General features: G+C 34.6%; 1 long non-coding RNA gene across 1 annotated transcript; it reads left to right on the top strand.

Annotated features, from left to right (window-relative positions):
• Positions 1 to 11,542: 11,542 nt before the first annotated feature.
• On the top strand, positions 11,543 to 14,292 carry LOC143193935 (uncharacterized). Its single transcript, XR_013005143.1, has 3 exons — positions 11,543 to 11,763; positions 14,025 to 14,133; positions 14,193 to 14,292. It is a non-coding gene; the product is annotated as an uncharacterized LOC143193935 (long non-coding RNA).
• Positions 14,293 to 14,817: the final 525 nt, after the last annotated feature.

Below are 14,817 nucleotides of genomic sequence, written 5' to 3'. Positions count from 1 at the left end.
AGTTAAAGTATTACAAATATTTTAAGGATATTTTATAACTAAAAATAGTATTTATTACTAATAATTATCTAGTTATCTTAATTATTACCTTCTTGTAAGACTTCTTTATGTAGAGACATCACACTGACAGCATACGAGCAACTTGGTAGATTAATTAAATTTTATTACCACTAACATCTTCATAAGTAGGTTTTGATTTTCTGTAAATAAACAATATATAAACAGACATGTAGTAGATAGATAATTTTATATGTACCTGAAAAAAACAATGTTGGATATGCATTTATCCTAATACCTGTTCGTGAAGGAAGCATAATTCTAAATTTTTCACTAAAATGTCCGTGACAGACACGATGACGTTAATATATTTGCATTGTGGTTTATCCAGGTAACTTACTACTAATTACTTGATCAAACCATTTTTGTAAAGGAGCGAGATCATTCTTTGGGAAACGATGTCTAATTTCCGTAGTAGATTTTCACCCAGGTACACTAGATATTTTACTACACGGACGCATTGTCATCAATTTTTATATTATTACTGCATAATAATTAATGTAAAACAGAAAATATGCGCAACGTAAAACAAAGATTTCTTGATCTAAACAAAAACCAAAACCTTCAAACAACAAACATAAAAATGGACGCCCATAGAAAATGCTGACTTCACATCGACCAATCATGTTCGATGTTAGTGGCAAAGATCTCATTTCTGACCATTGAAAATGCCAAAACAAATAACAATTTCTCGAATAAATCGTAAATAACCAATGACAGAACGTTTACGGCTGAACGGCAAAGCGTCGTCTCGCGAATTCTCGATTTTAATGAATAAATATGCCTCCCTGATGGGGTTGTAAATTTCATCGGCGCCGTAATTTCGTACAAAACGTACTAATGGGTCGGTTTTAGTTGACGAAGCTCTCGGTCCATCGTAAAAGTATTCACGTTTTCGAGTATCTTTTTGTTTAATTAAAATTTAATTCGAGCTTTAATTGCCTTAGTTTGGGACACATTCTCGCCAACTTTTTCACTTAATAATAAACACGTAGCGGAACCATGTTTAATGATTCGGAATAAGTGCATATCTAATTTTGAGGCACATATCATGAAGCTTTCAGTAGAAATTAAAGGTATAATCTATCTACAAAAATTATGAAATGTGAAAAGTTTAAATGCAAACACATTTATTCTACCTCCCTATGATACTGCTGACTCAACTCTGTTGCAATGCAAACGAAACCCTTCTGTCTAGACAACTCACATCTCATCATCATCCAATCTGAAATACAAAAATTCTTTTAAATGTACTTGTATAGATGTCTCCTGTACAAAACGAACGTAAAATACTGCTGATAGTTGGATTTGAGACACCCAGGCTCGGTTAGTAGATGATAGCGTTGGGAACTTTCGACTGAAATTGACTATCGACTGTTTAGTAATTGACTACTTTTTACTATCGAAGGTTTTAGTCACTATTTTTGGTTGGACTGATTTTGAAGCAACAATTTCTTTTTCTTCAAATGCGGCCGTTTCTCGGCGATTTCATCCTTCAAACGGTCCCATAACGCTATGTAATAGTCGCTGTTGATGGTTCTTCCTTTTTCAAGGTAGTCAATGAAAATTATTCCATGCGCATCCTAAAATACAGACACCATAACCTTGCCAGCTGGCTGTAGCATACCACTCATTTGGCGCGGGTTCGTCGTGTGCAGTCCACTCGGATGACTGTCGATTGGACTTGAAATGATGGAGCCATGTTTCATCCATTGTTACATATCGACGCAAAAACTGGGGTTTATTATGCTTGATCATCTTCAAACACTGCTCCGAATCATCAACTCGTCGTTGTTTTTGGTCAAAAGTGTGCTCGCGCGGCACCCATTTTGCACAGAGCATTCTCATGCCCACATATTCGTGAATAATATGATGTACACGTTCAGTTGATATCTTTAGAGTGTCTGCTATTTCATTCAATTTCAATTTACGGTTAATCAAAATCATTTTGTGGATTTTTTAAATGTTTTCTTCGGCAGCAACCTCTTTTGGGTGTCCACTGCGTTCACCGTCTTCGGTGTTCATTTCACCAAGTCTAAACTTCGCATACCAATCGTTGATGGTTGATTTTCCTGGGGCAGTGCCAAATTTTTGCTTCATCAACTTTATCAACACGCGAAATTCGTTTTTATCCATTTTTTTCACAATAACAAAAGTTGCTTCACTCAAAACGCTATAATTCACAAACTAATGATCCGACAGCTGTCAAATTTATTTACGCATCATTTGAGGGCTAATGCTATCTAAAAAACATATGGATTTAATTGTAGTAGCGCCACCTATGTTTTTGTTTATCGTTGCTGTCAGTTATCGCTATTATATATTATGTTGTTTATTGGCTAAATGTTGTAATTATGGTTTATTGGTAATCTGAATCATACATAAACGTCAACAAACGTGGTTCCTGCCGGTTCTCGGTGACAGCGTATCTAGAGTGTTTGCCTCTGGCTTTTTTCCTTCTACAATTTTACATTCATCATAGTCGAAGCTAGAAATGAGTGCACTATAACAACAGAGTTACTTATTTATTTATTTATTTATTTACTAATTTATATATTAGAAATTTTAGCTTTATCCTAGCGAGTACTGCTAACCCTAATTGCAGGATTTCACGCCTTGCGTCTCGAGGTGTTTTACAATTACTGCCATTATCGGTAAGTTAATTTTCCTTCTTAGTGTTTTGTTTTATGCCACCATAAACTCAGCGACACATAAGAAAACAAAACAAAAATGACATCATTGAATTTTTATTGACCCACCGAGTGAGTCACGCTCGCTATGTCGCCGTGTGCCGTCCGTACGCATTTAAACCTTATGTCATCGACTAACGCGACGGTCACCATTGACCCAGGACGTAAACATAACGTTTACCGTTGATATAACGAACGGGGCGATCAAAAGAATCCTAATTAATTTGGTCCGGCCGTCGAGTTCGAGGACTAAGAGGCTTAACAGGACCGTGGTGGGACGAGGAGTACAATGAGACGGGCAGGAGAATTAGACGGAATACGCGTTCGGTTGGAGTTCTTTTTAAAAGCCGGATTAGGTTCGTTTTTTTTGGTTTGGTACGGGCCGTAGTTGAGTTTGATATTAATTAGAAAACGTATTTTTTATCGCTCTTAAAGGAAACGGTTTCGGTTCGTAATTTAGATGGATCTACCTGATATTTTTTAATATATTTATGGAATATTAAAAGCTAATTTGCAGATCTGTAGCACACTGGAGTGGTAATTTTAAACCCAGTGCGTTAAGTAAAAATTATGTATTGGCGACTTTAAAAAATAAATTAGGAAATTTAAAAAATAATCAAACAAAAAAAAACGTTTTAAAACAAAATATGTACATAATAATCGTTGTAATAACTAAATAACAATATAAGTCGGAAACTATCGACTGTTTAGTAACTAATTACTTTTTACTATTGACTGTTTCAGTCATGTACTTTTAATTACTATTTTTGGTTCTACTAGTTTCATTCGACTGATTTTTAACATTCTGGTTCTGTCGTCCTAGCCGCGCCCTTGACAAATATGTACCCAATTTATGCTTACATAGATTTATATGTAATCTATATAGTTTCATTATTTTTTTGGTAGTTTGCTTGTAAATAACAATATATTGTATATAAATATAGCAGCATTTTGGAACATTGCATTTGGAGCATTTTTCAGTTGCTACTTTTTTGACTATCGACTAGTCGATAGTTCCCAGCGCTACTTAATACCTACCTAAACCTATTTATCTATTTACAATATTATTTTAACTACTACTAACTGATCACTTTCAAGTTGGTGCCGAACCCGAAAAAATACAAAAATAATAATATAATTTTGTGTCATGTAAAAATTGAATTATGAACAAAAGAAGTTCCTTGATGGAGTTGTATTACTTCGCTATTGCCATGAAACTGCAGTCTGTCCTTATGTCTCCTTGCAGTTTTCTTGACATCACACAGTGACGGTGGGTATCTTAATATCTCGGTTTAAGTAATCAGTCCTGTAGTATATCGGTGCAGCGACTATACTTCTCAGTTCTTTTCTTTTCTATTTTAAATGTTCCTTTCAGTGGTTTTGCATCCAGATTTATTCCGAGAAACTTGCTGCTATATGTTCTTGAAAGTGGTGTTGCTATATGGAATTTTTGAATTTTCTGTTCGTTTATTTTATTTGTCAAATATGGGAAAATTATTTATATTGTCACTTGCCTGTTGCAATTTTTGTGTGACATCAGCAAATATAGCCATCGTGATATTGTCCATTTGTGGTATATGACATGTAAAGAGTAGGAAAAGAATCGGGGCTAATACACTTCCTTGTGGTACACAAGGATTCGAGAGGTAAGATTTTTGTGTAACAGTATTTTGAATGATATATTGAGTGCAAACAAAATTTTATAAGGACAGTACAGGGGATTTATCATAAGCCTTAGTAAATCTGTATAGTTTCGACGGACATTAAAGTGTCATCAGTCAAACTAATGTTTAATTTGATAAGGAAAACGGTCCATTGAATGTCTCCGGCCTGACACATAGATGGCGCTACTAGAATTACATCCATATGGTTTTTAACCCTCAAAAGATGCGTGCATAAATTTGACAGCTGTCGGATTATTAGTTTGTGAATTATAGCATTTTGAGTGAAGCTACTTTTGTTGTTGTGGAAAAAAGGATAAAAAGGAATCTCGCGTGTTGATAAAATATTGCTTCTTGAAAGGAAATAATACAGTTGAAGCGAACATTTGGATTGATGCCGAGTTCTCGGATACTGCCTCAGGAATATCAATCATCCAGGATTGGTATGCTAAGTTTAGACATGGTGAAATGAGCACCGAAGACGGTGAACGCAGTGGACGCCCAAAGAGGTTGGTACCAACGGAAACATTAAAAAAATCCTCAAAATGATTTTGAATTACCGTAAATTGAAATTGAATGAAGCGGAGCCTCTAAAGATATCAACTGAAGTTGTACATCATATCATTCACGAATATTTGGGTAGGAGAAAGCTTTATGCAAAGTGGCTGCGCTTTTGGTCAAAATCAACGACGAGTTGATGACTCGGAACAGTGTTTGAAGATGATGAAGTGTAATAAACCCGAGTTTTTGCGTCGATGTGGGACAACGGATGAAGCATGGGTCCATAATTTCATTCAGAAGTCCAATCGACAATCATCCGAGTAGACTGCACACGATGAACCCGCTCCAAAGCGTGGGAAAATGCAACAGATGGCTGGCAAGTTTTTGGCGTCTATATTTTGAGTTGAGGACTGAAGCCTATTTTGAAGACAAGAATAAATCGTACTACAAAAATGGTATCAGTGTATCACCATTGAAGGGAGTTATGTTGAATAAAAAACTAATTTTTCCAAAAAATAAGTTTCACTATGGTAAGCCGTGGACTTTTCAATTAAACTTGTTAATTCTAAGACCTGTTAAAAAGCCTAAAAAAGTTGAATAAACGTTCAAAAAGTTTTATACTAACTAACATTTTTATAAGAACTTATTGAATGATCCCCATCTTATTCCTTTACTCTTCATGAAATAATAACCGAAAATACCATCCGAAACTGACTCATCGAGAGGATTTATTTTAACTAGTTACGAGAACGTTTCGTACGCTATCTAAACCCATTAATAACAGTTTCTTTTTAGAACCGCGTCGGTTCGATATTAAAAATGTAAGTTCGTTTTGCCCCCTTTGCCAGTTAGCTGCTAGCCCCGCGACAACGCGACTAACGATTTTTACATTTTTCACAATTGTGCCAGCTTGTAAAAAAGCAAGACCGTAAAATGCCCTAGATGGAAACAAATAAACTGCAGGGAATGGAGCCGCGCAATACAGACAGCAGCGGCGCTGCTTTTCAAAACAGGAAAAAATAGAAAGTTATCGCGTTATCCTTCTCCCCACTCCCCCACTGGTTTGTGCCGTGGTCTCGGGAGAGTTTTACTTTATTTGCCTACTTAAATACGTTCGCAAAAATTGTCTAAATACGTTCTGTTTAAACAACAAACATTATGACATAAAATAACCGAAAAAATAAATATGATTGCTGGTTATATTGTTTGTATCGAGCTGGCAAAACTTTGACACTAGATTGTGATTGTGTATTGTGTGATTAAGTGTAAAATAAATTCAAACAGAATACGAGAATGTTCACGGAACTGAAGTGAGTGGGCATTCCAGACACACTAACTATGAAATGTTGTAGAATATTGACGAGCATTAAGTAAAAACATCATCAAAACTTGAAAACAAAGTCAGATAGTGGATACTCAATAATAACACAATCGCCAGTTGGAAACTGTAAGAATAGTATTTATGAAATCAAGTGCTTATATTTGCTAATGCCAATCAAATCGTATAATCGTAGAAATTGTAAATATACTGAAAAAAATTATGACAATTTGATGATACAGATGTCAACGTTTGACAAGACAAAGCTGACAGTCGATAGTAACCTGTAACTACAACACAAAATAAAACTTTAAATTATATATACTTGGTGATAGATGTTACAAACTTACAAGCACTCAATATATTTTCATTTACTCTACTTGCTTTCAATAAGGACATTTGGATTCATATATTGTCTGTACGTAGTTGAAACTTCTGTTTGCCATAACGCCCACCTACTAATGTGCAAAAAACTTGATAATATCACATTGTTCAATGATATATATGTCAGTTACCCTTAACCTGGTGCCCGTCCAACTATTTGACACTAGATATTTGATATTAGCTCATTGCGTATGGCAGAGCTTCCCATTCAGCCTGCAACATCCTTCAGAACTCTTACAATATGCGATCTAGCGTTGGGGATTCAGTGTCTTTTACACGGTATTACAGGTCTTAAGAATACGTCGTTAAATTTAGTCATTTAATGTTAGTAGGCATCTGCACTAACAGTTTAACTCCTTTCATGGACTAAGGTATGCATTTTTGTATTTGGAATTATGTTACTAGATCCATATTTATTGTTACTTACAATAAGCTATAGAAAACTCTTTTTTGCCCCTCAATCAGTGAAACCGTAATATTGATACATACGCGTATATAGAGAAGATAGTTGTCAGAATTAAAGTTCTTGGGGTTTTCAATGATCGTTTCAAAGAACTTGGTCATGATGTTCGGCGTCCAGCAAGTGGAGGAAAGTGCATCTCCAGCAGTTCTGCTAACTGCAAGATCATCAATGCAGCGAGATTGGAGAATCTCCATGAGAAACATTTCCCATGAGACTGGGATAAGCAAGTCGTTGTTTCATTGAATAGCCAAAAAGAAACTCAACCTCACAGCATACAAGCTCAAAAAAGTTCAGCTTCCCACAGGTTAGAACAAGAGGGCACCGCTCAGAAGGTGTCAGCAGCAAGACCCTTCATCACGTCGACAGAATGGCCTCCGTACTCGCCGTATTTCAACTCAATGGACTACAGCATGTGGTAAAGTTTACAGTAAAAGGTAATGTGGTAAAGTAAGCAGTTTCAAGGGCCTGGGCCTGTGCTAAACGTCACTAAAATTTGATGTCGCTAAAGCAACCACTACGTCAATAATGGGACCGATTGTCGCCAGAAGACCTTCGAACCATTGCCGAAAATTGCAAGTCACTGTTAAACTCGTATATCGCCACGTCCATGTTATTGTTATTCATTCCTGTTTCTTTGGGACACATCGTTTTTAGCAATCGTAATACAAAAGTAAAGACAACCATTAAATCATTTTACTTAAATAAGCAAAACTGACATTTATATATTTGACTTTACGAAGTTAAGCAGACAACATTTCATAAATAAGACGGTTCAAACAACTCCATTCGTTTATTCAGGATAACAAATGCGAATAGTTGTCCATTCCGAACTTTTAACTTTTATTGCAACTATGTTAGCCTGCTTGTTGGTGTCAACCGACTTCGGTCTCCTACTTGTGTTGTTAATTTAGCACAAGTAGTTTTGATTTAGTATAGACATTCGTTTTTTAGAAAATTATAAAATTAGGATAAAAAATAATGTGGATTGTTCAGAATAATATTGTCATTTAAACTATATCATATTATTGAATTTAGTCTGTGGTTACAGTGATGTTTTTATTTATAAAACATATTAAACTTTGAAGGGAAGAAGAGAAAGATTGAACCTAATAGTTGGACACCATAGATCTACCCTGGCTTCAAATTTTTTTTATGTAATAACAATTTGTTGTTAAATAATATATAATGTTCGCTTATTAGTAAACACTAAACCTTTTTCTTTTTACCAGTGAGGTTCTTTTTTGTACATTTTCACTTGTTTCACTTTCTGGATATACTTTCTCCACACCATTATATTTGAAAAGGGTGAAAAGGGTTATAGAATTATAAAGCCTAATACCTACATATTAGTTTGAGTTTATTAACAAAATGAATGTGAAAATATCTGTTCAGCTATCCTCCCATAACGTGTAGTGTGAAGGGCTTGGTAATAAGTTACAGAAAATGTTACCGAACCAACACACTGAACTATTGAAATCTAACATTACAATTATAATATTCAAAGTACGAAAGAACTAAACCAAACCAATTCCAGATTCTCAGTTTTGATAAATTGTGAAGTATCGTATTTCTTCACAAGTGTCAACGTCCTTAAACAGTTTTCTCTTGCAGACCTGTCTAATCAAACTTTTGATCGTGTGCTAAGTTCTTTAGAAATTCATAAATTCAGAAATAATTTTACTTGAAAAAACACCCTTTATATGCCCTACTAAAATTTGAACAAACAATATAACACATGTAATGTTAATAAAATCGAATAAATATTGCTTGTTCATAGTCGGACATAAACTCCAACAAAAAAACAGTCCATAAAAGCGAGTTAAACAAAAGTTTTCATTTGCGGGATAATAAATACGATTAGCTGGACATTCCCAACTTCCAACTTTTATGGCTGCAATATCGCCCTGTTTGTTGGCGTCAACTAACTTGAGTTTTCAATTATATTATTAACTTAACTAACAAGTATTTGATTAATGTAGTAGCTGTTTCGAGGGGGATAACTCAATTTGTCCATTTAATCCAGTTTATCCGATATATATTTACCTCGGTGTTTATGTACAGAGCGATGTCGATGATTAGGACTAATTAAAAAGCAGGTGATATGTACAAATAAATAAATAGGTCAGTTTTTGCATTTAATGGGTATTTTAGTTTAGAAAATTATTTAGAAACTAAACAACGTCAACGTAAGATAATTTGAATTTTTAAAAATTCTCTTAAAAGTACGTTTTTAAAAACCTTAGCCTTGAAAGTACGAAAAGAGAATCGATCTTTTCAAATTTAATTATTTTAGGTTAATTCATTTTAAGGTTGTAGAAAAAGTAACTTCGATTTTTCTGAATTAAGTAGCATATCTAGTACCTCTTATTAAGTAGTAAGTCATGACAGGTTAATTGAAAATATATATGTTTAAATTTATATGTTTCTTAGTTAGCCCTAACCCTCAAAAGATGCGTGTATGAATTTGACAGCTGTCGGATCATTAGTTTATCAATTATAGCATTTTGAGTGAAGCAACTTTTGTTATTGTGAAAAAAATGGATAAAAAGGAGTTTCGCGTGTTGATAAAATATTGCTTTTTGAAGGGAAAAACACAGTTGAAGCGAAAAATTGGGCTTGATGTCGAGCTTCCGGACACTGCCCCAGGAAAATCAACAATCAAGGTGGTATGCTAAGTTTAGACGTGGTGAAATGAGCACCGAAAACGGTGAACGCAGTGAACGCCCAAAAGAGGCTGTTACCGAGGAAAATCTTTAAAAAATCCACAAAATGATTTTGAGTGACAGTAAATTGAATCTGAATGAAAGAGCAGACACTCTAAATAGCATTCACGAATATTTGGGTATGAGTAAGCTCTGTACAAAGTGGGTGCCGCGCGAGCTCACTTTTGACCAAAAACAACGAGTTGATGATTCGGAGCCTTGTTTGAATCAAACGAAATAAACCTCAGTTTTTGCGTCGATATGTGACAATGGATGAAACATGACCCCATCATTTCACTCCTAAGTCCAATCGACACTCATCCGAGTGGACTGCACACGATCCACCTGTTCCAAAGCGTGGGAAAATGTGACAGCCGGCTGGCAAGGTTATGGCGTCTGTATTTTATACCTTGAAAAAAGGAAAAAGACCATCAACAGCGACTATTACATAGCGTTATTGGACCGACATTTGAAGAAAAAGAAAGTGCTGCTGCACCAAGACATTGCACCGTGTCAAAAGTCAGTGAAAACGATGGCGAAAAACCATGAATTGGACTTAGAATTGCTTCTTCATCCACCGTATTCTCCAGATCTGATCACCAGCGACTATTTCCTGTTTTCATATCTTAAAAGAATGTTCGCTGGGAAGAAAATTTCACCGAATGAAGGGGTGATCCTCGAAACTGTGGCCTATATTGAAGCAAAAGGCAAATCGTACTACAAAAATGGCATCGAAACGTTGGAGGGTCGCTATAATCAGTGTATCACCCTTGAAGGGAATTATGTTGAACAAAAAAATTGATTTGGCTAAAAAAATGTTTTATCTAGGTAGGCCAGGGACTTTTTAATAGGCCTGTTCAAACCCTGGACTGATAATAGAGCTGGTCATGTGGTTCGGGAATGTAAAATGAACCATTTAGAGTTCCACTAAAAATATTGAGGTAAAAACCCATAATGGAACAATAAGACAGACTGTTTAACACTATTTTAAAAATTTTCTTCCACTTTTTCCATTTTTTAAAAATTATCTTAAACTCCAAACCAAAAATATTTAATAATATTTAATTAGACATTAATAATAAACTAATATTTCTTCATTTACTGTATAGCGTAATAGTAGCAGGTCTACTTCAAGGGTTTTCGTAGATTCGTCACGAATAACGAAGAAATAAACAGAAATAGGCGTCAAAAATCGAAATAACTACCTTCAAACAGAACGTACCTAATCCAATCAATTAAAGCCCCTCCTAAATCTATTATATCCTAATCGAATAATTTAATTAGTTTTCCAAGAAACATTGTCGCCGGTCTCACTCTCGCGTCTGCCGCACCCTTTGAATTAGTCCTGTTTATAATTCGGTCCATTTTCCTATTAATTATTTTACATAAACGACGAGGCAAAGTAGCAATTGACGCCCGTAATTATATATCCCTTTTCGTTTGCGGTGATAAATGAGCAGTCTCCTGATTTATGTACCCGTACCGCCGAAAACACCGCGCAGAATAAAACAACTCAACAGATTAACATTGCAAATTATTATTTCCATTATTCAGGTTATGTTTGTTAGTGTCTCGTCTCGTCGTCGAGATCGTTACAAGGGTAGAGATGACAATCCTATTTACCATTCCAGTCGATTCATCAATTTTTCTGCCCGCTAATCTATGGTTTTTCGGAATATCGATCAATTAACAATCGAGCGTCGAAAACAGAAGAACATCAGTCGAAATGTTTACATCTGGGACTCTTTCTAACGTTTGAACTAACGGACGGTATGATGCACCATGGTCAAAATCAACTAAAAACTGAATTTCTGACTTAAATTTTAGTATTTTTATTGAATTGTTGAGCAGACTATTTATTGGTTTGGTTGGCGTCGTTTTAACAACAATTTTAAACTGGTCAGACATATCCACAGCAGCCAAGAATCAGGACTAAATCAAGTTTTGAACTATTTACATCATGTAGAAATCATTTCTTTTCAAGTTGGTAAGTACTTCATATTGTTATAGATAAAATCTACCACGAAGTTTTGTGAAGTTTTTTATATTTTAGAAATATCTAGCCAAATTTCTGTAAATCTTGAAGCATTTTAAGTTTTGTGCGAGTTTAAAAAAATCCATTTGCATCACATCCAAGACGTTCGCTAAACTATTCGTAAACTAACTTAGTATTCCCAAGAAAGATTTGAATTGTTGTGGGTTGTGATTAATACAGTTTCTTTTAGTTTCGGATGTTACAATAAACAATAAAGATTTAATAGACATTTGGTTAGAAACTCCAAAATATCATCGAATACCGTTGGTTTATCAAAAATATTGTTATTTTTTAATGTTGAGGAACTATCAAAACGTTTGAAAGATAAAATAATGCATTGGAGTAATGTATTTGTGTTAAGAATGACCATTAAATATGATAATGTTGTTCTTGCAGGCGATTTTTAGTAATTTACAAGAAAACAAATGCGAATAGTTGTCCATTCCGAACTTTTTAACTTTTATTGGTACTAAGTTTCCCTGCTTGCTGGTGTCAGCCGACTTTAGTCTCCTACTTGTTTAGTTAATTTAACAAAAGTAGTTTTTGATTTAGTATAGAAATTCGTTTTTTAGAAAGTTATAAAATTAAGATGAAAAATAATGTAGATTGCTCTGAATGACATTATCTGTCATAAACTATATTATATTATAGAATTTAGTCTGTTGTTATAGTGATCTTTTCATTTATAAAACATATAAAACTTTGTAGGGAACAAGAGAAAGCTTCAACCTAATAGTAGGGCACCATACCCTGGCTTTAAATTTTTGGCTATTTTTATGTAATGGCATTTTGTTGTTAAATAATATTTAATGTATACGCTTATTAGTACACACTAAATCTATTCCTTTTTACCAGTGAGGTTATTTTTTGTACATTTTCACTTGTTTCACTTTCTGGATATACTTTCTCCACACCATTGTATTTGCAAAGGATGCAAAGGATTTTAGAAATATAAAGCCTAATACCTATATATCAGTTTGAGTTTATTAACAGACAATCGATGATTGACCAGGTGGATAGAATAACAGATGTAAGTGAAAAAGCCTATGAATGTGAAAATATCTGTTCAGCTATTTTCTTAGATTCGAAGCACAAGCCTCCCATAAGGTGTGGTATGAAGGGCTTGGTAATAAGTTACAGAAAATGTTACCGAAACAACACACTGAGCTATTGAAATCTAACATTACAACTATAATATTCAAAGTACCAAAGTACCAAGTACCAAACCAATTCCAAGTTCCTAGTTTTCTTTGAGAAGTTATGAAGCAGCTTACTTCTTCAATCAGAATGTTTAGAGTTAAACAAGAAGAAGCTTACTCTACAGCAAAAGAAGCAAAAGCAGGTGCACCACAAAGAAGTGTCCTAGGGCCAATGCTTTATCTACTCTACACTTGTGATATACCACAAATGGAGAATATTACGATGGCTACATTTGCTGATGATACTGCGACTATAGCTATCGGAGACAATAGTGTTCACTTAGAATTAGACCGTACAGGCAGCAATAACATAAAATAATACTATCATTCCCTATAGCAACAACGCTAAATAGCTCGGAATGAATCTTGATGCAAGACTTCGCTGGAAGGAATATATAAAGAAGAATATAAAGAAACTGGAATTAAAATATAGGAAAATGTATTAGTTAATTGGAATAAAATCACAATTATCAGTATATAAAAAATTGCTATTATATAAGCAAACACTGAAACCTATACGGAGTTCAATTATGGGGATGTACTGCAAGAAGTAACATAAACAAAATACAAATTTTTCAGAACAAAGTCCTGAGAAGTATTGTGGGCGCACCCAAATACTACGGAAGTAACTACCTATATCGAAACCTTCAGATACCCACAGTCAGCAAGAAATGAAGAGAATTGCAAGGGGGCAAGAAGAAAGGCTCCATTCTCATGAGAATATTGAAGTATTGCAAGTTTTGTATACCACCAGAGCAGGAGACAGACTCAAAAGTATCACCATCTGATCTTCTGTAGTGTCGTGTAGTGAGGTGTGTTTAACAAAAAATACAGAAGTGACAGGTATAAACATTATTTCACCAGGGACTGAGATAGGGCCGATGGGTCCTCCTAGTTATATAACTAGATTTAAGTTATCATAAAAACAAATTATAGGTTAGTCGAAAACGACTAGTAACAATGTAACATTCAAATAATAAAAAAATTATAAAATATTATTATTCTTTATTACAGTGATCTAGCCTTTTGCTACAAAATAACTGGAATTCGAAAATGATGGTTAGGAGACGGTAAGTGACGTCAATGTTTCGTAAAGCTTTTGATACGCTTTTGACTTAACGAGGTACATGTTAAAATTTTGTGCTTATATTTCTAATAAAATATTATTATTCTTTATTACAGTCATCTAACTAACTGCTACAAAACAATTGGAATGCAGAAATAATTGTTAAAAGATAGCAAGTGACGTCAATGTTTCGTAGAGTTTCTGATTTATGTTCTACTTAACATGGCTAATTTTGAAATGTAGTGTTATTGTTTCTTGTAACATATTATTATGATTGTTTATTACTGCCATCTAATCTATTGCAACAAACCATCTGTGTAATTACCACTGTTTATATTCAGTTATAACGAAAATATTCGATATAACATTTTAAGAAGGAAATGAAGAAAAACGACCGGCAACACACCCTCGTGCCGTACACGAAATCGCGCTGTTTTCGATGATTTAGCGACCATAAAATCGTTGGGTCGCAATTAAACTGAAAGCCGTCTTTACACCGGAGGCGATTATTCGGACAAGGGCCATCGCAAATAGAACAAAACTGACCGTAAATTGTTATTAAAATGAACCTTTGTCGAGGGGGCTTTGTCGTTCGAAAATGTACCGATTTAAGCTAAGGCCGCGGCTGAGTAAACCTGTGAGGAAATTGAGTGTTTCGGGATTGTCGGGGAATTGAATTTAAATATTTGCGGAAGTCTTATTGGTTTATTTAAGTTGGACGGGTGTGGGACGTATACACAG

This window comes from Rhynchophorus ferrugineus, unplaced genomic scaffold (genome assembly GCF_030347505.1).
Source record: "Rhynchophorus ferrugineus isolate W39M unplaced genomic scaffold, kcgeb_rfMv2 rfM3, whole genome shotgun sequence".
Taxonomy (NCBI): Eukaryota; Metazoa; Arthropoda; class Insecta; order Coleoptera; family Curculionidae; genus Rhynchophorus; species Rhynchophorus ferrugineus.
Note: the sequence above shows the minus strand (reverse complement) of the source record. Positions and strands in the feature narration are given on the sequence as shown.